This window comes from Galeopterus variegatus, unplaced genomic scaffold, assembly GCF_000696425.1.
Source record: "Galeopterus variegatus unplaced genomic scaffold, G_variegatus-3.0.2 Scaffold3271, whole genome shotgun sequence".
NCBI classification, from domain to species: Eukaryota; Metazoa; Chordata; class Mammalia; order Dermoptera; family Cynocephalidae; genus Galeopterus; species Galeopterus variegatus.
The window spans coordinates 126,464-144,389 of NW_007729382.1; the positions used below are offsets into that span (position 1 = coordinate 126,464).

The window sequence follows — 17,926 nt, forward strand, 5'->3', positions numbered from 1 at the left end:
TGCCAAATTGGCAAGCTGTGGTCATTTTATTCTGTGGTATTTCCTGGATCACCATATGTAAATTGGACACTGAACAAATATTTGTGGGTGATGAGTGGATAATAGTTCCAGTGACACAGCTGTGATGTCAGTGACATGGTGCTGTGAAAAGAACACTGGGAGATCTCGGCTTTAGTCTGGCTCTGACATTGGTTGATGACTTGGAGCAGGTTTTTTGACTAGCCTTTAGATGCCTTAATTGTAAATTGAGGTAGATCTGATGGTCACTGAAGTCTCTTCCAGCCCTTTATTTTCTGTATAAGTACCACGTGCTAACCGATTGCGCCACTGGAGCTCCAGCCCTTTATTTTCTGAGGCCCCGTTCTGTCTGGCTGTCTTGCTCTTCCTGGAGTGGTGGGGGACGGATCCGATTGTACATGCTTGATAGAGTGGATACTTTGGTCAAGGCTATAAATATTTATCTTCTCTCACTACTTTAGGATTTAAGTCTGTCTGGGAGATAAAATGACAAATTGTATGGGTTACATGCACCATAGCTGTCATTTGGGAGTTCCCTGCATATTTATAGATTATCTAGCATTTCATTTCTTCTCTCCAATCATCCGTGGGTCACCTACCTGTCTTCTAGCATGTCCATCAGTAGCCAGAGAATGCCAAACTTTACAACAATTTTATGAATTTAGTTTTGATATATTTTTCTTTGTGTGCACAGAGGTGGTGATGTAGGGAAGGTAGATGGGGATAAATTATTTTAAAGCTGCATGAAAAAATGTCAGTGCTCTTTTTAAAAGTCTGTATTCATATTACAGGTTTCCAATGAACCTCTTTTTTTGAGCAGTCTGCCCTGTGTTAAGCATTTTGTATCAACAATTTATGGGATTATATAGTTCACTGAATGAGCAAATTCAAGACTGGCACATGATAACATTGTAGCTGTACATTTCTATGTGAAATGGATTGTGATATTGGTTGTCTTTTGGATCCCAGTGAGACAATAAAAAGAACACAAGGTCTCAAAAGCATGAGACTTTGGTCTGAATTACGTGGGTGAGCCACTTATTCTCTCTGAAACCTGATTTATTTTTTCACAGAGAGGGGTTAATGATATCCAGAGTGCTGTGTGGCTGTGAGATTTAGATGGTTAACATAGATTAAAGCACCTAGCACAGTGCCTGCTACAAAGTGGGAGCTTGAATAAATGTTTGAGTCTGAACCGGTTGGCTGATAAGTCCACACTTAGACTTTCTGTGTCTCTGAGAGGGGTTCTCCATGAGGGAAGGGTGTCCCTGAAAGCGGGTGTCTCTGAGTGGGGCATCCTCAGGGGAGGTATCCCAGAGGGGGAGTGTCCTTGAGTGAAGGGTATCCCTAAAAGGTAGGTTGTCCCCGAGTGGCGGCATCCCTGCAGGAGGGGGGTATCCCTGAGTGGGGAGTCCCGGAATGAGGGCATCCCTGAGACAGAAATGTCCCTGAAAATAAGGGTTTCCCTGAGATTGGAGTGTCCCTGAGTGGGGGTGTCCCTGAGACTGGAGTGTCCCTGAGGGGGAAGGTGTCCTTGAGAGGAAAGGTGTCCCCAAGAGGGTCAATCCTGAGTGAGGGAGTCCCTGAAACAAGAGTGTCCCTGAGACTAGAATGTCCCTGAGAAGAGGGTATACCTTTGGGGGGCAGTGATGGGGGATCCTCCACCTGAGAGGTGGAGTAGATGTTCCTGAGAGGAGAGTGTCCTTGAGAGGGGGCATCTCAGTGGAGAGTACCACTTTTTGAAATCCTTTGCTTTACCATCATCTCTGATGCCTGTAAATCATGGTAAAATGCTGTAAGACAGATATGTAGTTTCATTGAAATTTCTACCCAACTTTCTGGGGTGAGTGGAAGTTGTTTATATTACAGACTAAAAGTAGGTCAGGGAGCTGAGGAGTTTTGGGCTGAGAGGCTTTACTGAAGAAGCCACAGGGAGGGTGTGTAAATGAAGTCAAGAGATGAGCATCAGTGAGTCAGATCAGGAGGGAGCTGAGTGAGAGGTTTATTAAACAGATGGCTTGGGCACTCAGAACAGGAGGTTGTCATCATTTGGCCAGCAAGGGTGCAAGTCATTAGTATGGACAGAGTTAAGTAGTTAAGAGAGAGCATTGGGCGGGTTATAGTATCTTTGCATCTCAGATTTAGACAGTGGTATCCTTCAGTCCATCTTGAGATAAAGTTTCAGGTGCGTCACTTGCATTGTCAAGCCATGAGGTCTTGGTTTAGTGGCAGAAGACTGCATTCTAGTAGGGCAAGAGAGGTATCTCAGACCTAAGGCAGCCTAACTTCTCACCCAGCTCTGGCACTGCTGCATGTGGTTCCTGACTGGTGCTCACTCCACCACACTGCCAGTGACTTGGACAGACACATCTTACATTCTTCAAGTTGACATAAGATAATAAGTGGTGATAGGTGGAGGAAGTTTTATTTTGTGATATTTTGTGATATATGCCTCTATTCACAGTTAAAAATATAGGCAGCTTAATGGTCCTAAGAAATTTTAAAGAAACTGGGAAACTTTCATATTTTTCATTACCCTCTTCTGCCTTTTTTGGTGCTTTGGAGAATTGCAACCCCAGAGGGATTGTGTTAGTATTGTGGGTTGAAGAAATACAACATTTTACAGCTTGAAGGGAGCTTTAGATAACCTTATTTTATAGTAAAGAGTTGGTGTCCTGGTTTGGTAGGGTGAATTACCCAAAGTCATGCAACTTTCCAGTGATAGATCCTGTATCCAGAACTCAAGTTGCCTGATTCCTAGACCAGGTGCATTCACTGTCCCAGGCTGCCTGGTCTCTTTTATCATTATTTTCTCTTTTGATCTGATTTCTGTTGTGCCGTATATATCTGTAGAGCCAGAAGTCTGAGTTGGTCTGTTTTCAAGAAACTAAGTTCTAGATGTAGAGCTGGTTGTTGATGGTGGTGTGTGTGTTCAATTTGAGAAAAAACTCACCGAGTCAATAATAAACATGTTTCCATAAATTTTTAAAGCAATCAGTGGGAAGCCTTTTAAAATTTCTTCCGCATTAAAATATCCTGCAGAAGTAAGGAAGTAGACACAGAGGTATTGAGCCTGTTCAGGAAATCCAGGCTAGATTGCTGACTATACAGCAGTGAAGACAATTGACTTCCCTCAGCCAAGCACTGAGGGCCAAAGTATTAGAATTCAAGGAAAAAAATATTTTCCAATTTTATTGGTAAATGTGATAATTACAAAAGAAGAGTAATAAATAAAACAAGTACACCTGCCTAGCATTCCGTCTGTGTTCACTGGCCTCTCCTGTTTTCTTGGTAGTGGGCTGGGGGTCTGACCATACCGGACAAAGTGAACTCTGAGGAAGGCACAAAGGAAAGGGGATGAGACTAATGAGTTCTCCCCTGACAATGCTTCTTTGATATTCGATGCACATGAACCAAGGAAATTAAGCACATCTCTTTTGAGGTATTGATTTTAATATACAGAAATGCTAGCTGTCTAGAAGAAAATATTGTAAGATTACCTTAGCTAGTCTCTAAACATAATTTTATATATAGCCTATAAACACACGGTGCTTAATTCTTATAAGCTAGGAGAAAGAATGGAACCATTAATGTTCTTATTTTCCAGATGGGGAAACTGAGGCATAGAGAGGTTAAGTAACTTGCTCAAAGTCACACATATGGTAAGTGGCACATCCAGCACTCAAACCCAGGCAGTCAGGCTCCAGAACCCACGCTTCTACTGACTTTAAATCCTCTATACAAGTGATAATGATTTCATGATATATCCTGTAACAGTACCAGATATCTTAAACAAAACAAAAGTGTATTTGTTTGGGTATTGCCTAGATATATTTTAAAATTCTTTTCTATTTCAATATGTATGTGTACTTTGCCATTAAAGATTATTTCGGTGGTAGGATTTGATAGTAATTTCTGTGGCACACAGGATGACATTGTTCTTTGTTGCGTTGCTTCTTTAAAGAAAGGTGGAAGTGGTTGGGAGAAAGGTTTAGGATGTTACAGGACTTTGGCAAATCTTAGTTCCCTCTCTTCAGGAACTCCTTCCCATCTTGGACTTAGCCACGCTTTGGTGGCCAGGAGGAGATTGCTCTTCTCTGCTACTCTCACGACTTAGATCAAAGAAGAAAATACTCTAAATCTGTAATATTCTACTGTCAGATTGGGAGGAACGTTCTTTTTGAGTACTTGTCTCACTATTTGTCATTTAAAGGATGATATAGAACTTTGTGATGTCAAGTAAATCATTTGTAAGGTAAAAAGCCCCTGAGAATCCTGGAATAAAGCTGGACAGGAGTAGTTAAATTTTCCCCAGTGCTCTGACTCAGTGCTGACCAGGGAGCTGCACGTCAGCCAGTAAATAGCTCACCCTGCGAATGTAACACAGTATTTTAATGAAGAAGCATAGAGTAGCATCCCCTCCTTTGTAGTCCAGCTACACAGCACTCAGGCTGACAGGGGGTCAGCGGTGCTGTGTGAAGTCCAGTCACATGGCTCCAAAATTAGAAAGGATAATTAAAGACTTACAGTTACACATATTGCAATGGGTTCCTTTGTGTCTGGGTGCTTCTCCCTCGCCGGCCTGTCAGCTGCTGATCACACTTCCAATCAGTAAGTTCTGATCTGAAGACTGCAAGGCACAAATGTTGTCATTGTGACCATTTATGGAGCAGAATATTGCCCATTTCTATTGAGCTCGGGTTTAGACAGAGAAGAAAAGAGAGATAGAAGATACAGTAATATGGCAAGAACTTCTCTTTTGGGTCTCTGAAATATATGGATCTGCTTTTTAAAATTACCTTTTGAGTGAAATAGATTCGTTTTCTATCTCAGCTTCCTAGTTCTTTCAGCTCTTGCTCTGGACCCGGAGGAGAAGGCAGAAGAGGTGAATTACATCTGTGTGCAGCTGATTTGCCTGAGTAAAGTGCTTCCGTCAGTCTGCAGTCTACACAGAAAATGTGATGTTCATATTCGTGGTTTTCTGTCTTCCTTTCGCACCCTCTCCCCCCACCCCCCAAAGGCTTCCCCATTCTCAAATGGAGTGTTGGTGTTTAGAACTATCCTCTTTCTTCCTCCATTTTTCTCTTTCCTTAGTGGCTTTCTGCTTAGGAGGAAGTCACATGAAATAGAGTGATACTTAGAAGAATTTGTTGAAAAGGGATTTCAAAAATTTTTTCAACATCCCAATTTAAAGCCTGAAGGTATTTTAATAATAATGTATGAATATCAAAATAAGAAATTAAAATAATGTGATATTAGCTGAGCAGGTGATGGTGAAAGGTACTTTGATCTTGTGAAGTTGTCTTCAGAGATCTGGCCACCCATGGAGCTCCCACTTTTCTTCTATCATTAGGAGCGGGAAGCTCTGCTGCCTAATAGTTTCTTTAGTGGGTGGCTGCTGCTCTACTAATCTCTTTTATTTTCTTTTACCTTTTAAAAATTGTTTTGTAGAAAAAGAGGTTCTCATTTTTCTCTTTCTAGCTTCCCGAAGTAGTTGTAATGGTGAATTTTGGTTTTTGGCTGCAAAGGAGTTCTTGCTCAGTGATGAGGGTGGGATCTTTACTAGGTTTCAGAGCCCATCATATCTAATTTTGAATCCTGCCTCAGTTACTTACTAGGTGTGTAGTTGTAAGTAGATACATAAAATCTGGAACCTTTCCAAGTGTAAAATGGAATTAATAATACCTATCTTGTAAAGTAAGGAAGAGAACATGAAGTTAAGTGGGGAAAAAAAAGAAAATCAAGTAGTCTAATAAGGTCTGGTACACAATAGGAGATAATTTGATGAAAATTAGTATCAACAATAGTAGTAACCTGAAGAAAAGTCATCACACCTCCCACCATGTGCTCAAGCCTGCACCCACCTCCTAGCTGCCGGCACCCAGGCTTCCCAGAAGTAAGCCTCCTGAGACACTTATGACTGGACTTCCTAGTACATCACTTTCTTTTAATGAAGTTTGACGTCCTTTCATAGGGTGGGATAAACATGGGATTTGGAACACAAGACAGGAGGTGAAGTCGTTCTCTTTCTTGGCAGCTTGATCTTGGTCAGGTCATTTCATTCATGGAACTTCCGATTCCTTACTGGAAAAATGGAAATCACTTTACTAACCAAATTACGGTTTTGTTGTAAGAATTTGCTACGTTCTAGCTTGTTAACATTCATTTTAAACCTATCCTGGGTTTTACAGTAGTCTGAGTAATAGTCTAAGGAATAATAAGAAAGTAGATAAGAAAAAGCCTGGTAAAGAAAATTAAAAAATAGATGCAAGGATCTGGTGAATGCTTGAACATAGGACATGTAGGACTGAGTCAAAATGATTGTGAGATATCAAGCTTGGACCACTTACTGAATCAAAAAACAATACACAGGAATTGGGGAAAGAAGCAGGGTTGGTAGAACACCAAGCGGGGTCAGTTAGGAGAGCGAAGGTCATTCATGTGGGCTGGAGGGAATGTGGGATTGAAGGTCACTGGAGGGACTTTGGAGTTGCCCTTTTAAGGGAGAGGCTTGCAGCCTTGGGAGTGAGAAAGCAGAGGGCGAGGAGGTGCTCATGCACAGGAGCACTTGGGTGCTGCTAGTGTATCCTTCCGATTCCATCTTTGTAGAATGTGCCCTGTAAGGTCAGTTTCCTGGCAGCTATTCTCCTCTTGCCTTCCTTCTCCACAGTGGCTTGGCTGTCAGTGAGCCCAGCGTGCAGGCTGAGTACTCTGGGCATTGGTTGCGCTTTTGGAACCCTTCAGAGAGCCCTGGCTCTGGTGATCTTGGGCTCTCCCTGTTTGTTGGGTGCCCTTTCATGTAAAGTAGTGAAAACTTCAGGAAATGGACCTGGTTTGAAATAGGTATGCCCAGAGACATTCTAATTCTGTCGTTTAAACCTTAAACAAACAAAAGTAATTCCCTGGCATGAAGGGCACAGTGGGATACTGGCTACTTGGATAACCTTTTATCAAAGATGACTTCAGACGATAAAGGACACAGGGAGAATCATAGTTCTAAATAAAAACTGAAATGATGGTTAATATTTTAATTTGTTGAAACAGTACAGCAATCTTTTTACTTATATATCAATGCAACATTTAACTTTTAAAGGAAGAGAGCAGAGGTCATTTAACACCATATTTGCAACAGTAGACATTATCCATAGATCATAGGTTTGGAGAGAAAAAAAGACAGACTTTCTCCAATTACATAGTTCTCTGAAGATATTTTACGTACAAATACAAAGTTACTTGAACTCAACATGGGCATGTTTTCAGTGCTTTAATCTTGTGTGTGTGTGTGTGTGTGTGTGTGTGTGTGTGAGATTTTGGATTTCATAAGCTCTCTATTAACTGAGATACTGAATACTGAGTACAGAGTCTACACTGAAGAGCCTTTTTATTCAGTATCTGAGACAGGCAGTGGCCTGGATTTCATAAGCTCTCTATTAACTGAGATACTGAAAACTGAGTACAGAGTCTACACTGAAGAGCCTTTTTATTCAGTATCTGAGACAGGCAGTGGCCTTGGTGTGAGGCAAGTTGAATATAATCTTTTTCATGAATGTTAATGAGGATTAATATATTAAACCCCATCTAAACCAATGTTAGATAAATGCTTTGACCTCATAATCCCTCTACTTCATAGGCTACTTCACATGCCTGTGTTCGAACATCCATTTGGTCTCTATATCTAACATTATGAAAGGAAGCCTTATAAATCGCACACACCGAACTACTGAGATTTCATGATCTTAGTCACCATCTTGCCACCCAGCCACATTCACTTGGGAGCTTGTAAGAAATGTAGCATCTCTGGCCCCACCCTGACCTACTGAATTAGAATCCTGTTTTAACGAGATATCCAGGTGATTCAGTTTGAGAAGCACTGGTCTACAGTAGTGGTCCATGGGCCAAACTTTGAGTAGTAAAGCTGTAGACCAGTGGTTCTTAATCTTAACTGCACATTAGAGTTATGTGGAGAGCTGTTTAAAATTATGATTCTCCAGGATTCACCAGCAAGACTCTGATTCCGTTGGTCCAGGGTGGCACCTAGACATTGATAGCTTTAGGTTTCCCAGGTAATTCTGATGTGTACCCTAGGTTGTCAACCCTTGCTACTTCCAGGTGTGGTCCTCAGGCTCTGCAACACAGCTATCATCTTGGACCTTATTAGAAACCATTTATCTCAGACCTCACCCTGGACCTGCTCAATAAAAGTTTGCATGAACAAATTCCCAGGTGATTTACAAGTACTTTAATGTTTGAGAAGCACTCACTGGAAAACGATTAGAGGCAGCATACAGGGCTGAGTAAGACAGTCTCTCTTCTCAGGGAGAGCAAGCCTGTTAAATGCAACCATGCTTGTGGTGGGGGGATTCTCCTAACAAGTTTGTAAAAGTGAGTATTCTGGCTGTGAACCTGGAAATGATTTCTTGTGTTGTCTTTAGTGTAGCATTCATAGGGTGCCCATTTTTAGAAATACAGGGGTTGGTTGATTTTCCTGCTAGGAAACAGTTAGGTTTAGTGGTAAAGAGTATGGGTTCTTAAAAGTCAGACTTCTATGATTCAATTTTTAGTGAATTCTCTCTCTCAACCTTGAATTCCTTATCTAGGAATAGGGATAATAAGTTACTTATACTTAATGAGTACTCAAAAAGGTTGGCTATTATGTCAGTAATAATAATGCTTGAACTATTGTCTTCAAAACTTCTTCAAAGTTACCCTGTATGAATGGACTGTGCTAATATCTACATGACTTAAGATGTTGTATATCTGTAAGAATAATTCTGAGAGCTTTAGATTACTCGAAGGTGAGGAATTTTAATGACAGTTTGTTTTATTGTCTTTATAATTCCTCTACTTAGCAGCCCCACCTCAACACACCAAGGTGTGACGTTTTCTTGCCAAGAGTAATATTATGAAGTCTTTAGCATAGAGAAAATAAGAGGTATTGCATAATTATTATTGTGAAACAAAATCATAAAAGTTCATTATTCATACATGACATTCATTTAACAACGATTTTAGGATTTAATATACAGTATTATACTTAGGTATAGGTCTGTTTCTCCCATTGGGCTGTGGACTTCTTAAGTCTTAGTTTTGGGACTCCAAGAACCTCTGGCACAGCAGCCAGCATATATTGGGCACTCAGTTTTTGTTGGTTGAAGAACTTAATGAGATACTAAGGCATTTCCCAAAGAGGAGGCAGATAAGATAACTTCACAAATAACCCTAATACAGACCCTAGAGAGCCAGGCTGGAAGGTTCCAAGGCTGGGCTACTTCCAGCATGGGGGTGTCATGGAGGCCCTCATGGAAGTGTTGCTTTTTGAGGTGGACTTTGCAGGATGAGGTAGATGTGTGTAAATGGTTGTAGGGGGAGCAGAGCAGGGTGACTTTCCATATAAAGGGAGCCAAAATGCAGCAGAATTAGTAGCAGCTGCTTCGATTTGGGGACTTGAGAGTTGAGGGAATTATCTCTTTGCCTCCTGTTCTATTAATTTTCCAGACTGAACAGGTGCTGCTCCACTCAAAGAGGTAGCCATTATACAGTTGACTTTTTAAAACTTCTGTAACATTTTAGGTGTACTAAAAAGTGTAGAAAATAATAAACACCTGTGATCTCGCCATCTTAGGAAATGAAACATTACAGATGAATTGCAAACTCCTGTGAATGCCTCCCTGGTCTCATTCGAGGTAACCATGACCTGCTGATGTTTATCATTCCTATGTAGGTGTGCATTCATATACATGATATTGTATTGTTTCACATGTTTTTGAACTTTATATAAATGCTTTCTTGTTTCCTTTTGTAACACTTTTTTTTTTTTTTGGCTCAGCACTTGAAATTCGTTCTTATCGATGCATAAAACCCAAGTTTCTCAGTTTAATTGCTGTATAGTATTCGTTACATGAATATACTATGACGTATTTTTCCATTTTTCTACTTATGAGCATTTTGGCTGTGTCTTGTGTTTTTGTTATTTCAAACAGTGTGGTAATGTGCACATCCTTACACGTGACTTCTTGTGCACGTGGGGGAGAGTTTCTCTAGGCTAGGTATATATTTAGGAATAAAATTGCTGCATGGTAAGTATGTGTAATCATTTTCTGGTAAACTAGGGCATTCTTGAAAGGGCATATTACAGTTTCTTTGTATATAATTTTATCTACTTTTGTGTATAAAATAACTTTTAGTTCTTTTATCTCATGATCCTCATAATTAACATATACCCCAATAAAAATAGCAGGAGCCCAAAGGAAAACCATGGAAAGAAAGAAAAAGACTGAAGTAAAACCAGTCTCCTTTCCCTTTAGCGGCATGATGCCGGCTCTGTTATCCATTAGCTGGGTCTGGCAGCTGCCACATGTATCAGTCGCCCAAGTCGGATCTTCCCGTTTTTCTCAGATGCTTCTGTGGCAGTTGTTGTCTAGGTCTGACAGCTGTGACTATTGCCTGTCCACTTCTGGCTGTCTGAAGTAGGATTTGAACAACAGGACAATAAATATTTTCACATCAACGATAGCAGAAAAACAAAACTAGAAATGAAAATGGAAAAACACAAATTGCGTAAAATTAAGTGTGAGTTTCACAAAGCTGAATTTTATAGCATATAAGTGAGTTGGATCTATTTTGTTGGCTATTTCAGTCAATCTTTTAGGGCCAGAATGCGTGCGCTTTAGGAAGTTATGGTCCTTAAAATAGTACTTCAAAAACCTGAGCACTATTAAGGATAACAGTGGCTAAAGTTAATTTTTTTTTTTTTTTGAACAGTGTTGGGCAAACATGTTTTTCCCTTAAACAGAAACTGATCAAAATAAAGGGAGACAATCACCTCTTCTTCCTGTGGTCAGCTTGCTGTCTGGCTTTTAAAGAGTTAAGCTGGAGGTTGGTGAGGTCATGTGTGACTTCACTGGTACTGGACTTTTGAAGCAGGGCTCTTGTAGGGAAGCTGCCTGGTGAGAGGGGAGGCTGGGAAGAGGGGACGTCCTCCTTCAACTTCTTGCAAGTCCTTATCCCTCAGCCCCTGAGGGATACGGTGGCATTCTGGGAGAATGTCCCTGCAGAGTCAGTGTGTAGCAGTTTGTACTCGCAACAGGAGCAGCTTTAGAAGTATGTTAAAGGAGCCCTTGCAGAAGATGAAAGTTTGCTGAGCAGATGGAATGAGAGAATTCTCTTCGTATTGGTGACAAAATTATGGGCAGACTGTTTGTTAACGGAGGTAACTGGATTCAGTTTATTGTCTTTGACTGTTTTTTAGGCTGTGTTGAATTATGCATAACTGTAGTTGTAGAAATTGTTTGGATTTAAATTTTATTTCAAATGAAAAACATTGCAAGGAGGTCTTAGGGAGAAACATACTAAGATGATAATCCAGAATTCAAATATTGTTTTCTGAGTACGGATGACAGAAACGAAGAGGGTGTGTTTATTACAGGGTCTGTAATGTCTGGGCTAGGGGAGATTTTTTCCTTGATGGAATTGTGCTGCCCTTTAAAGTGGTTAGACATAGCTTGGTACTCCTAGACTGTGTGTGTACTTTCTGCTACTCTTTGTGAAACTTCAGACATTGGAAGGTCACCAGTTTGAGCTTGGTCATTTAGTGGGGTCCATTCTGACTACTGCACAAAGCTGTCATTCTTATTTCAATGTATCATTGCTCTGAAAGGAAAGTTGGCTAGTACGGAAAGATGATTCGTCTTAGAATCCAGCATTAGGCTTGAAACTTCAAATGCTAGCCAGTTATCTAATGAAAAAAGGCACAGGACGTTTCTGGAGCTGAGGGAATTTTAGCTCCACAGTTTATCTCTGGGAAGATCTCTCTGTTTTTACGTTCAGCAGGCACAGACAAGTGCAGGCCATAGGGAGGTCAGTGATGTTAAAGAAAGGGGCGTGGGCCTAGTCATTGATATTATGTCCAGTCTCAAGATGCTTGAGATTAAAGGATTCATGAACACCCAAGACCCAGGGAGAACCTCAGTGCTTATGCTTCCAGGATAATTAGCTGATTATAATAGATGTGCTTGTGTGTATGTGTTGGTTAAGTTGGCATTTTTTGCCTTGGTTACAGATTTTAAGTTCATATTTCCAGTATTTTATAATGCCACTTGTCTTAACTAGCCCATCAGTATAAGAATTTTGCCTCTTCTATTTGGACATTTTGTTTCATAGATTTAATTATGAAGGACAAAGTGAATACTCACCAAGAAAAAAGGCATGAAACATATTTTGTGAGATCCGTAAGCATAGTGGTTGTTATGAGTCTGGACTTAGGAGTCATAGGCCCATAGGTTTGAGTTTTACCTCTGCTCCTTACAGTTTGACTGAAGCAGTGCACTATCCAGTGCGCCACCGGGCCGGCACTAAATCGTGCTTCTTTATGTCAGGCAGGTGAGAGAACTTAGATGTTAGAGGATAGTGTAATGAATTTGTAAATTGTGCTTCTTTATGTCAGGCAGGTGAGAGAACTTAGATGTTAGAGGATAGTGTAATGAATTTGGAGTTGTGGGTGTGCTCACACTGTAAATATTGAGGGCTTTTTTGTGGCAAGATTCCAGGTAGCACCTCTATTCCCCATCGCTCAGTCAGTCATCTCTCAAATGCAGCCTTTGCTGGCAAGGAGTGTTGGGAGAGAAAAGTGGGTAGGTTAGTTCAAATCCATCAGCATTTTGTGAAAACATCTCTGTGCTTACGTCCAGTTGATGGCGTGTCAGTTTCATCATCTTTGAATATGGAGAACAGCATTGTATACGTGTGTTCCTCATGGGCAGCATGATACCCACATGAGAAATAAAATAGAAAGGATTGCCAGAACCTGGCCACTGTTTCTGTTCTTGCCATAGGCGCAGGGTGCCCTTTGCAGTGCAAAGGCCGCTTTTATAGGCTTATCTGTACTGCTGGCTTTGCCCTTTCTATCTTTGTGCTCCAGAAACTGGTAGCTGTACAGCTGTGTGAAAGCTGCTGAGCTTCTCTGAATGTCTATTTCCTGGTCTAGTACTTGTGAATAATGTATTTTTTCCATGGTTATTGAGCTTAAACGAGATAAAATGTGTGAAAATGCCTAGCACAGAGTAGGTACTAAACACATTTTTAATCCTTCCAAAATTGCTTTATTTCTTCTGTTTTGGTCAAGGGAAAATTTCATATAATTTGTAAATAAATCTCTTTACACTGTTAATCTCTATAAAGGTCTCATGTTTAGATCAGTGCTTCTAAAGTTTTGTTTAAAAATAATTTTCTTGTGTAAGCTTACCTCATCTAATGTCAGTTTCTCTTTTTTGCCTTCATAACTTTCCAATGTAGGCTATGATCCTTACAGCGTTTAAATTTAATTTTAATCTAGTTTTCAAAAATATTATGAAAGGAATACGGTGCCAATGGTAGAAATTCAGATTGCAGTCCCTTTGGTCCCACTCCCCAGAAGGAACTTCCATAGGTCGTCCCTAGTGTATCTTTGCAAGGCATAATCTGTGTAGCTCTTGGGGACCTGATCTGAAACTGCCTTGCTGCTGCAAAAGTACAAACGTGGTATGGAAAGTTCTGTCAGGTTTGCCAGCTCCCTGTACAGCTCAGTTCTGCGGTACAGTGTTTGGAATGTTTGGGAGCTCCCGTGAAGGGAACTGCCTGCACAGCTGGGTTTTGTCACCAAGAGCCAAAGCTCTTGACAGGTCCACTTCTAGCCACACTGTTGTGGGTCATGTGATCAGCCCAGAGTTCCTGCTGGATAGCAAGGAGCTCAGTTGTCTCCGCAGAGGGCTGGGTCTGAACTTACTGTGAGAAATCCTCAATCCTGAATTCTGGGGCGGGCAGAGCTTGTGTTAGGTTCCAGCAGAGATTTTTGTCATTGTTTAGCTGGCCTAAGGGTGTGGTTCAGTCAGCCCTTTGGTCTACTGTTATGTTTGGCTTTTTGTCATTAATAACATGGGGTGGAGGGAGTGGAAAAGAAGGTGTGCTGATATGCTGTTGGGCGTTATAGGCTCAGCTTCCAGCCTTGCTGTTTATCAGTTGTGACCATGACTTCTTTGGTCCTCAGTTTCTTTACTTGCAAAATGAAACTGTTGTGAGGATGAAATAAAATAATGCGTGTGAAAAGTGCTAGATAGACTTGCAGAGTGCCGTATAGATTTTTTTGTTTGTTTATTGGATCGTTCAAAGGACAATGGGTTTATATTCCTCTTATCTGGTTTAGGTAGACTGAACTGTTTATGCTCTGGAGAAGGAGAAGCAGTGACAGCTGTCTAGCATTATGGTGTCCTTGGACTGCGTCTCACCTCTTTGTGGAGGTCTTTTTTCCTATCAGTTCCTGAATGCTCCTGTTCTGCCTCAGAACCTGTACTCAAAAGGGAGGGAGCAATATGCTTTGTGTGCCCAGAATGTTCTCAAACAAGCCACTCCCTCTTGTTGATTCAGCTGGGCTTTTATTGAGGCCCTGCTTTTTAGCAGAGGAATCCCTGAGAACTAAAGCCCTGAGTACCTCAGTTGGCCCAACTTGGCTATTGATTATAAAACATGAGAAAAGTCACTTCCTCTCTTGATCCCTCAGTTTCCTCATCACAAAACGAAGAAGTTGGACTAAAAGACCTTTTTGTGGGGGCGGAGGAGATGGTCACTATTTTCCCTTTTCCACTTTTGCTCTACCTTGCTATAGCCATCATCTCGTTGGGCAATTTCTGCTTCCCCTTTTAAATAACTTAGGACAGTAATCTTTGAAAAGGTATAACAAGTGAGTAATGAGGCTGAACAAGCTGAGATGCCACGTTGACTTCTGAAACCTAAATGTAAGGAAAATCTTTTAAGGGTGACAGGGCGTTAAGGGTGAATATCAAGTCTTCTTGCCTATAATCCGTGGACCTATAATTTGTGGCCACCCAGAGCTGATAATCATCGATCAGGGCTTCTGATCTCAGACCTGTTGTTATGGGAGCTGTGAGTAGCTGAAGGGAGAGAGAGAGAAAGGATGTCACAGCAGCTGGTAGCTGAAATGGAGATGCCACCATGAGAGGAAATGGAGAGTGACTATTCCCTTAGCTTGAGGCACTAATTCCTTCAGGGCAGGGCGGAGCCTTTTGCCAGGCTGTGTGGGATGTGTCTGCATTGCTGTGGTTCTGGTTCCCAGTACTCTTCATCCATCCTGTTTCTTTTTTTATTTTTTCTTAAGCTCTTTATCTAAATTGTGTTGAATAGAGGAGCACATCTAATGTGTGCACATTTTAGTCTGGCTTTCCCAGGACAAGACTGCTTTTCTAGGTGACAGAATAATAGGGACACATTTGTATTTCTTCAGTATTTTGCTGCTAAAAGATAAACAAACAGTTAAAAACTATCTCTGCACCTTGCTAATCAGAAGGCTCACGAGTGGCCCTAGTAGTGGGAGACACTCACTGGCCGCTGGAAGTTCTGTATCTAGTGAGTCCCACTGGGGACTCATCAGCAGAGCCAAGTGTTTGAAGACCCATGGAAGATGTCCTTTCTGGCTGAAATAGTTCACCTTAAGAATTCCAGGAGTCATGGCTTCAAAAGGCAGTGTTTGAGAAGAGGAACGCAGATTTGTATGTGATTGGATGAATAGCCCAATTGTGTGGCCATCTATTTTAAGAGTTATCTCTGCTGTAGACCCTTTCAGTTGCAATGTCGGTGGAGATTCTTTTGATTAGGATTTAACACTTCTCCCTAAATCCATAAATTTTGTAACAAGTCGATCAATACCTATTTAAATGCCAGGTGTATAAGTATTGCTTCAGGATCAGAGGTGGGGATATGGCCAACAGGTTTAGAAGGTAATGAAGAGTGACTTGGTGCAAGGTGAGTTTGGCCTTTCATTTTCTGGCCTCTTGACCTTGGGAAATAGCATGTTCATTCTTCATGATCACTGAATTGACCATTGATTGACTTCACTGTGGAAATTGCATCGCTGAGCATTTTCTAAAGCTTAAAAACGAGGGAGCCAAAAAGTATCCATCTGAAACACAGCCAAACAATAGCAGTTGCCACATTTTTATATAACATTAAACCGCCTACGCTGTAGTACCCACCTTCTGTGTGGGTCCTGCCTTTGTGCATTCTGCCCCAACCCAGAGTGAATTTATAGGTCATTCTGGAGTTCCTTAGTTGGTAAGCAATGTGGATTTTACATCCCAGTCCTTTGAAAGTAACTTCTTTTTTAAAAGGAGAAAAACATTTTTAGTAACAAAATATTTTACTGGGAAATTTAGGTTGAACAAAAACAGGCATCTACCACCACACACACACACACACAAGATTATTTCCAGAAGCATCCTAGCAGGAGAGAGAACATACAGCACTTACATTTGAGCCACAGTCTTATGAAGTGTTTAAAACATCAGCACTGCTACTGGCTGCTTCTGGCCCTCTCCTGAGTCAGCAGTGTCGCTTCCTGTGGCACCCAGGTCTTCTTGGGAGGTCTCCGGGCCACACAGTCATGCAGCCAGCTCTGGCAAGAGGCTAAGATCCATCTGCAAAAGACGGGCTATGGGCCAAGGGTGGGGTGGGGTCGCCCTACACGTATGTATTAAGTATCAAAATCCACCCATCGTTGGCTAGTATGGAAGTAATATTATCTTGTGTTGCACTCAGTTTTATGAAAACATATTTGAAGGCTGTCTGATATAACTAACTATACACCAACTTGGTTAAAAATCGAATCGTATATGCAGTGTAAAGGAAGTAACAGGATTTAGTGATTTTTTTTTTCTTGAAATCTGGTGTATAATGTGACATAGCTGTTCTTTCTGTGCTCTGATGCCACTTTTTTCACCTGCTATCTTGATAGCGGGTGTCCTCCTCCCTGGTTTCCTTCCCTGCCTTTACTGTCTGCTGTGTCTTCAGAGTTATTTGGGTTGTCATGGATCTTTTTCTTTCTCTGAATATTTAAGCATGCTTGTGTCTCACCTATGGTTTCTCCAGCCCACATTCTATCTTGCTGAGCCTCATTAGCACTGATGAACAAGGAATTTAAGTTGCTGTATTGCTGTGGCCATTGCACATTAAGGCCAGTGTGGCTCTGACAATCCCAGGGGTTGCCTTTAGACTTGTCTGTGAGTGGTAGCCTGTGTCTACTGGTGATACGAGTAGTCATAGGAAGAGCGTTCTGCTGGGAGTCCAGAGACTTTGGCTCTGGCCCTCGTTCTGCCTATATTTAAGTTTCTAATCTCTCTCTGAAGCTTTCATTTACTCATCTGGAAAATGAGATTTGATCAAATAATTCACATGGTGTATTTTAACTCCCCAACTCCATTCCTTGACTCTATGAAATCATACTAATTCTGGTTCCTGAGATTACCTCTGCGTGACCAATTAGGATCTCCTATACAGAACAAGTTGAAAAACAGTGAGGAGACTATGGAATTGGAGTAGGTGGAAATACACCAAAAAGTCAGCAACATGGCTCCTGCCGTGTGCAGCCGTGAAGGTGGGAGCAGGTGGAGGGAGGGGTATTTGCACTCTCCACAGTCTCCTTCAGGCTGCCTGCACACACCGCCCTTCCACGGAAGCACCATCCACCAGCTGCCCTTGCTCAGCCTGAGTTGACTGATAAAAATACTTATTTGGGAACCCCAGTCACTCCTATTCCAGGAAGGGGAGCACAGGCACAGGAGGAGATTCCAGTCTCCTGCTCTTGGCCAGAGTGACTGACAGATGTTTGCATCTTCTCCATCCCTTTTCAAAGGGTCCTTGTCTCCCTGTGAAAGTGGAAGTGTGAGCCACAGCAGCTGAAATGAAACCAGGGTATAGGAGGTAAAAAGCCATGGCATTCTCTTGAGTCTTAGTTATCCAGGTTGTGGGTATGACAGGCCCTACGCTGAGGGGAAAACCTTTCTTCCTTTAGAGTGGGAGAAGGCAGGCTGGCCCGGTGGCGCACTGCTACAGTGCGCTGCTTGGGAGCACGGCGGCGCTCCCGCCG

The 17,926-nt window shown here is 41.6% G+C and overlaps 1 protein-coding gene and 1 long non-coding RNA gene across 2 annotated transcripts in view; one reads left to right on the forward strand and one right to left on the reverse strand.

Moving 5' to 3' along the window:
- The window catches only part of PSD3 (pleckstrin and Sec7 domain containing 3), a gene marked incomplete at its 3' end in the record, with an annotated part of 162,442 nt that overhangs the window by 60,966 nt on the left and 83,550 nt on the right, over window positions 1-17,926 (forward strand). The window lies entirely within an intron of this gene.
- LOC103600224 lies at window positions 11-4,900 on the reverse strand. Its single transcript, XR_551375.1, has 3 exons — window positions 4,818-4,900; window positions 4,546-4,648; window positions 11-492 (listed from the first exon to the last, which is right to left on the reverse strand). It is a non-coding gene; the product is annotated as an uncharacterized LOC103600224 (long non-coding RNA).